The sequence below is a fragment of the Vigna angularis genome, chromosome 1 (assembly GCF_016808095.1).
Source record: "Vigna angularis cultivar LongXiaoDou No.4 chromosome 1, ASM1680809v1, whole genome shotgun sequence".
Lineage (NCBI taxonomy): Eukaryota > Viridiplantae > Streptophyta > Magnoliopsida > Fabales > Fabaceae > Vigna > Vigna angularis.
In genome coordinates, this window is record NC_068970.1 from 34,572,019 (window position 1) to 34,579,746 (window position 7,728).

At 29.7% G+C, this 7,728-nt stretch overlaps 1 long non-coding RNA gene across 2 annotated transcripts; it reads right to left on the minus strand.

Moving 5' to 3' along the window:
• Positions 1-441: 441 nt before the first annotated feature.
• Positions 442-3,145, minus strand: LOC108321424 (uncharacterized). Of its 2 annotated transcripts, XR_008246572.1 has the most exons (3): positions 1,522-3,145; positions 1,171-1,224; positions 442-699 (listed from the first exon to the last, which is right to left on the minus strand). It is a non-coding gene; the product is annotated as an uncharacterized LOC108321424 (long non-coding RNA). The 2 variants fall into 2 exon arrangements; XR_008246573.1 differs by having other exon boundaries at positions 1,171-3,145.
• Positions 3,146-7,728: the final 4,583 nt, after the last annotated feature.

Here is a 7,728-nt window from a genome sequence, read left to right on the forward strand (position 1 = left end):
TTTGACAAATTGACTTTAACTAACGACTGTTGTACATGAAGAACGAGAAGACATAAGAATCAAGGCTAAGAGCTCAGTGTAACGAATATTTATCTACGAGCCTTTAAATAGAAGGACATTCAAAGCAAGAATCAAAAGGATAACATAAAACAAAAATATGCATCATGAGAAAAACATTTAAAAGAGAAGCACAAAAGACCTCAAGAAAAAGAGAATATCTGAGAAGAAAAAGAAGTCAAGCAATATTGTCGAGCTTCATTATAAATTTGCTTACTATTGTAAGAAAGAGAGAGAAAGAGAAAAGAGAGAAAACACTGCGAGTGTTTAGACTCTATTGTATTGTACACATATTCTCTCGGTTAGAGTTAATAGTCTAGACCAACTTGCTGAAATAATAAAAAAATTAACAAAATATATAAAATTGTAAAATACAAAAAAATAATTCAAAATTAATTTTATTGATGATTTAAAATAACATACATTCATTAACAATTACAATGTAAATATAAAAAAAATACATAATGTTTAAATAACGTTACAAGATTGATTAAAAAATCTAACATGGTCAAAATACATAATAGACTAAATATAATTCTATCCTAAAAAAACAAAACATCATAAACCCCCCAAAATGTTGCTAGCATGAGATAATCCTCTTGTAGTCAGAGAAGACTCGAACTCATTTGCATCAATAACTTACTGAAATGATAAAAGAAAAATATTAAAATAAAATAATAAATGACATAAGTGTAATTTGAGAGTTTATGGATGCACTCATACATATCCACACTTGCCCAATTTTGTAGATTTAGGAAAAGCTTGACCTTTAGAATGACTACATATTTATGAGAAATAACAAAGTATAATCTTAAACCGTCTTCACTAAAACTGGCTGCACTAAACATACAATAATACATGCATCAGTGTAGTCAATTTTCTTACTGCAGTTCCCAATAAAATAGTAGTTCAACCTTATTTTAAAGTCTCAAACAGTAAAAATATGGATAGAAGAGAGAAAGAGTAAAACGATACCAATTATCTAAATTAATTTTTAAGTTATTCAGCTAGTGTAACAAATATATTATGTGTAAATTACTATATAATTAAGATAAAAAAAATAAATAAACAAGAGAATGTAAACTGGAATATGAGAGAAGTTTTAACACTAACCTCTATTAAGGGATCCACTTGAGGCTTTCTTTTTTACAGGTTCTGGTGGAGTGTCTGTAGACCAAAAGAAAAATGGTAAAGAAAGGCAATGATCTCAAAGGTCAAATTGCATCAATGTTAAAGATTGCAGGTTGAACTTTATTATCAGATTTTAATTAAGACTACCACTTTCTCATCATGTCCTTTAAATGAAAGAAAGCCACCTAGAAAAATAAACAAATTTGGAATAACTTTTCTTGTTAATCAAAGCATCATTAGCCAAATAGAAAAAAAAAACCTTTCTCCTCACGGCATTGAAGGCAATGTTTTATGATAACTTGAAGGACCTAATTTACTGAGTAATCTAAGCACCTTCATAAACTTTCGCAGTATTGGAATTTTTTTTGAAGTCCTGCTTGTACTGCTTCTGATAGAAACCAATTCCAATCAACACAAGTAAAGTGCATTAGCCTGGACTCTACAACTAAGTAAAGTGCACAAAAGTTCAATATAGGCAGCTAGAGTAACCTATGAGTAACAAAAACAACAGGTTGATCCCTAATTCCTACAACAACAAGCTTCTCCAATACCATAAAACTAACCTCCTGCAAATTTCAAAATAAAGAAATATATCAACTACAAAACAAAGATGCTTGGCAATAGTTAAGTGAAACGAATAGAGTGGTATGGAAGCAAGAGAAATTGTCAATTACAACCATATTCAAGAAGGAATTTAAGTATTTGATTGTAGATCTATAAGTGTATAGTTTTAGAGATTTTAAGAGCTTTGATATGTGCCCCTAATAAGCAAACCAGAAACATGAAGATATGAAACTAATAATGAAGAAACTAAAGGATATAGAAAGAAAGAAACATTCTCATAACTACTTCACTCAAATCACAGTAAATTGTTTAGAGTTTCATTCACAAAAATTAGTCTCACTTAGTAACAGTTCATCTAAGCACAACTATTTTTGACATTCATTTAACCACAGGTTAAATGTTAGTATGATGTCTAGATTTATATTTTCATAAAATGGTAACAATAGTGATTATACAATCTGTGTAATGGTGCTTCAGCCCCAGGCACGAAGATGAGAAAATTTCAATTTGTAGACTGTATGGTAATGCAAGTTGAGAATGACTGTAGCATCAAAAGTTGATAAATTTCGTTAACCTTAACGAGGCTCATAGAGTATGAAGACCCCATATCCGTTTTTATAAATTCAAGTATCAGCAACATCCCAGATGACTAAGAAGTAGAGCATGGTAGAGAAATAAAAGTTAAGGCTGTTTCTAGATAATAAATAATGAGGTGTTTTAAAATTGTAACTTGAAAAGGCAAGCTAGCTTTCACCGCTGTGAGATCTCATTCGAAAGAGGTTTTAAAATTGTAACCTGGAAGAGGAAACCTAGGTTTAATGACGGTGAACCCTAGCGATGATGAGCGATGACGGCGACCGTAACTGAGGACTCCATGGCGACTGCAACTAACGACGCAATGGTGAGCGCAACGACGACCGTAGCAGCGAGCGCAACGACGACCACAACTGAGGACTCCATGGCGACTACAACTGACGACGCAGCGGCGAGCGCAACAACGACCGTAGTGGCGAGCGCAACGACGACCACAGTGGTGAGTGCAATGGCGAGCGTAGCATAGACCGTAACGGCGAGCGCAACAAAGACCGTAACGACGAGCGCAACAGAGACCGTAACGGCGACCGCAATGACAAAGACGCTGAATTGACGATCGACGCACAATGAACGACCTAACAAGACCTGAAAATGATGATGACTTGAGCACGAACTGAGTTGTGGGGGAAAACCGAAAACCTTGCACGAAAAGTTTAGGGAAAGCAGAGAAAATGTGATGGTTTGGAAAATTTTAGGGAAAAGAAACGCAACTTTCGATTTCGGAAAGGGGGAAAGTTTAAGAGCGATGATAGATTTGGGAAATGTTGGGTCTAGGAGGGAAGTTAGAAACTGAAAATTGTATTTTAATTTCTAGAAGACATAAACCTCCTCATAATAACATTAAAACCCCTACAATAACCACGATTTAGTTAAATCTTTTTAATTATTTTAAATAATATTAATTTGTGGATGATTTTTATAACCCCCTCAAAATAACCTCCACATAATAATATTTTTTTTTTATAGTGAGACTAGACGTAGTTCTGTTGGAGTGAACCAATATAAAAATATCTATACAATTATTATTTACGTTTTTCTAAAGCTTCTCTTATAAAAACCTATGGCTGCATTTTATTTCTATATACAAGTAACTTATGCACTAAACGATTCTCATTTAACTAAGAAAGTTCTTATAAACACTGTAGTGTATATTCTGAATATCACGTAAAAGAGAAACTATTTTTCACAATCATTTACAAGGTCGAGTGTTTAAATACTTTTGACAAATCTAATACTCGATGAACGTGCTATATCAGAAGGATTTCGAAAAGATTTTTCCATTAACATTATTCAACCTTCCTTCTAGTGTTTTATCGGTACCACCTACAAATAATAAAAATGTTGTGCTATAATGTAATCTATGAAAATAGTTAAAGGATTCACTCCAAACTACATAATCAAATATTCATAAAGATAATACTTAGATAAAAAATTTGACATATGTAAAAATTCGTTGCATATATCTAATAATAGTTTGATCTCAAGTCAATATTAGAAAACACCATTGAAAAATTAAACTAAACTAGCAAATAATGAATCATATGCAAAGATTATTTGATTTTAACTATTAACTTGTTCAACTATCTATAATAAAAACATAGAAGGGATGATGACTCATTCTTCTCTTTTATCAATATTACTATATTTTCTTTAGAAGAAAAACTTGATTGGATAAATTGTTTCTTTAACATATCATCCACTTCCTTCTTCAAATATGATAATTTAATCAGTGTCATTCTATAAAGAGCAATGGATAATGGTAAAAAACCTGGAATCAAATCAATGAGAGACTCAATCTTCTTGTACAATGGTAACTTTGGAACTTCATTAAGGAAACATCCATAAGTGTCATATGCATATTTCTCATCATCATTGATCATTGCATAAGAAAGCAATATAATACATCGTACTCCTTATTTCATCTCATTAAAGAATTATTAACTTAAACCAATTTTCTTATGAGAGACTAAGGAAAAATCATTTCCTTCTTGCCATAATCTATTAGAATGTGATTGATAAATGACATCATACTCCTTATTTCATCTCATTAAAGAATTATTAACTTAAACCAATTTTCTTATGAGAGACTAAGGGAAAATCATTCCATTCTTGTCATAATCTATTAGAATGTGATTGATAAATGACATATCCATCTCCGAGATGACATTTAAATATTTAGATACATACAAATCAAATTGACTTTGAACCTATATCCTTCAAAAACCACATAACAACCTAAACTTACAAAGATAATTTCAACCATTCAACACATATTGGAGGAAAAAAAGTATGGAACTTTATAATCATATAATACTTTCACTTTTGAACTTGCAATAAACACATGCCTTGAATCATACTATTATATAGTGAAGTCTTTATTCCATTGATGACAAACTTTGTTTCTTTCTCTATGTCTTTGATAATATCTATAGGGTGTCATACTAGAAAATATAAAATAAGTGGCTCCCCTCTTGGATGTAACAATCGTTGGTAAAATAACATTTCTTTTAACATCTGAAACAAGTCACCTTAGAGACCAAGTGTGAAAAATTTTAATGTGATATAGCCTACCAAACCTTAAACACTATAATAAAGTCTCTCCTTAACATTATCCTAGTAAAGAATTTCTCTATAATCACTTGTTAGTTATTTCATTCCTATCCACTAAAACTCTCCCTTCTTAGTCAATAGGTAGACAACACAAAAAAGTTTGTTTTTTTTCTAGACATTGAATAAATTCAAATATTTTCTCTATATCCCTAATCCCATAGTTGTCATGGTCTGGATGTCCCATTGAATTTACAAGTATATGCCTAATAAATTAATCCAAACTCATTAGCACGTGATGACATATTAGTGGGGTTGCTTTTACTTCCATTAATCTCTAATTGGTATAGTGTAACCTGATGCTAGTATGACATAGAGACACTTTGTTGTTGCATTGGTATGGTTATCATCTCTATATCTTGAGCCATATGTGGCATGTTTGCGAGAGAAGAAGGATAAGTTATGGGTCTACGTACCATTTTTGAAGTATATTAAAGAAATCAAATAAAAAATCACATATAAATTTTTATCAAATTATTTTATTGCAATAAAAACCAATATCTTCATAATAAAACATAACAAATTCTTTTTTCTTAGGTCTATTTAAGATATGACTTGCTTTTATATTACTAATCCTGAAATGCATAAGCATGTTGTGCAACTACATACACACATCAAAACTATTAGGTATATGATCTTTTTATGTTATCCAAGAACTTCATGTTCAATAATATTACTAAAGTATCAAAAGAAACTAAAAATGAATTGTTGACAATCCTAACTTTGCATGATATATCTTTCCTACTTATAACATCACTTACTCTTAAACAAAGTACGATAATAACAATCACAAGGATGAATTAATTTTTCAAACATACATAACTCCCTCTCTCTTTCTCTCAGCACACACACACACATTATGGATCATCAATTAATTTATGACTTTTTTTAATCTTAAATTTTCCTTAACAAAAACCAAACATTGATTATATATATATATATATATATATAATTTTCTAACAATTATTAAAAGTTGAATGTATCTTGATTTTAATTCACAAGAAAATATAACAAAAAAAAGTAACTAAGTTAAATAGTAGTCTATCTTTCAAATTTTAAACATTCTTCCCTTACACATTTTATCATCCATATATTCTTGAATTTTCCAAATCTAGAAAATAACTCATAAAATAATGTATTCATATATCATTTCAACTAACGTAATACTTCTTCAATAAACTGGTTAGAACTTAAAATATTTTTTCTTTTTCATGAAATTTGTTAATACGACAACTATTTATTTGATACATTTACACTTATTTAACATGTTTTTTATAACAGAAAAACGAAAAATATGTCAATGTATTTTTTTCTCTTATGTTTGATCACAACCACACATTTATTCATCAATTAACATTTTACAAACAAAATTTTTGAGCTAACATCGATGACATTTGATGTAATTACACAAGTATTTTCTCTATTTTTTACACAAAACATCAATCTCTTTACAATTGTACCTCTTCCATGATAAATGTCATCAACTTCATTTAGAGTAAATTACATTACATTCTTCAGTTATTCTCAAATAATATCTTGACCAAGTTTTTTCACTTTTTTTTTTAAATATATATATTATCACTCATTTTTACATTATATATGTATCTAACTCAAAGTAGGGATGTAACTGTAATTTAAAAAATATAAAAGGTATCATTATAATTCTCATCCAAATACCCAGTTAAAATTCAGATGAGAATGTTCGCAGGAAAACCCAATATTTTAAAATCTATTGAACTAGCTTGATTCCCAAAGAAAATTATCAAAAGGAAATGAGGGAAATAATAGGCTTGCCTCATATTCGCTTAAGCATACATTGACTACATATATTAGTAGGTTTTTTATTTTTTTATTTTTTATTAATAGCTACGACCTCTAATTCACTCACCCAATCTAAATGAGCTAAGCAAATGTAAGGTTGAATCTCTTCCTTTTTTTTTTCTTCTGGCTGTATCTTTCTGCACTTTTCTTTCATAAATCCTAAATTATTTTTCATTAAAATTATACTAAAAAGTAATACCTCCATTTTTTTAATGTACAATCCACAAGGTATTTTTTGGATTAAAAAATATGTTTCATACTATGTATTCTGAAATATATTAAAAAATGTATTTTAAATTATACCATTTAGAAGATATTTCTGAATCTATAAATACCTTTTGAATTGCATAATCCTAATGTATTTATAAAAAGTTGAATTTCAGAATACACATTTCGAAATGTAAAAACAAGATTTCAGAATGTTCATTAAAAAGAAATTACGAAATGTGTATTTCAAAATATATTTTTGAATTTGAAAATATTTTTTAAATTCAATAATCTAAATCCAAAAATATCTTTCAAATTATCCCATTCGAAATATATTAAAGAAATATATTATGAAATGTATAATTTAAAATATATTTTAAAACAATATATTCCGAAAAAGACATTTTCGGATTCGGAAAGGTATTTCCATATTGGATTTTCTTCTTTCCAATTGGGTTATTTGTTTTTCTCCTTTCATCCCCATGTGGGGGGAGCTAGAGTGCTTGTGTTTCTTCTCCTTCATGATTTGCTTCTCTCCATGGCTATGTCTAAGCTGATTCTGGCTGTGTTCATGATGCATTTCTTCTCTCCAAGGCTGCCGCTGGAAGAGGTGCAAGGAAGAAAAAAAAGGAGTGCAGGAAGAAACAACCCTTTGTTTCTTTCAGTCCTTCTTTGGATATTCTTAAGTTTGGGTGGCTTGTGACATATTTTTCCTCCAACTCTTCATTGTTTATACAAAGAGACTAA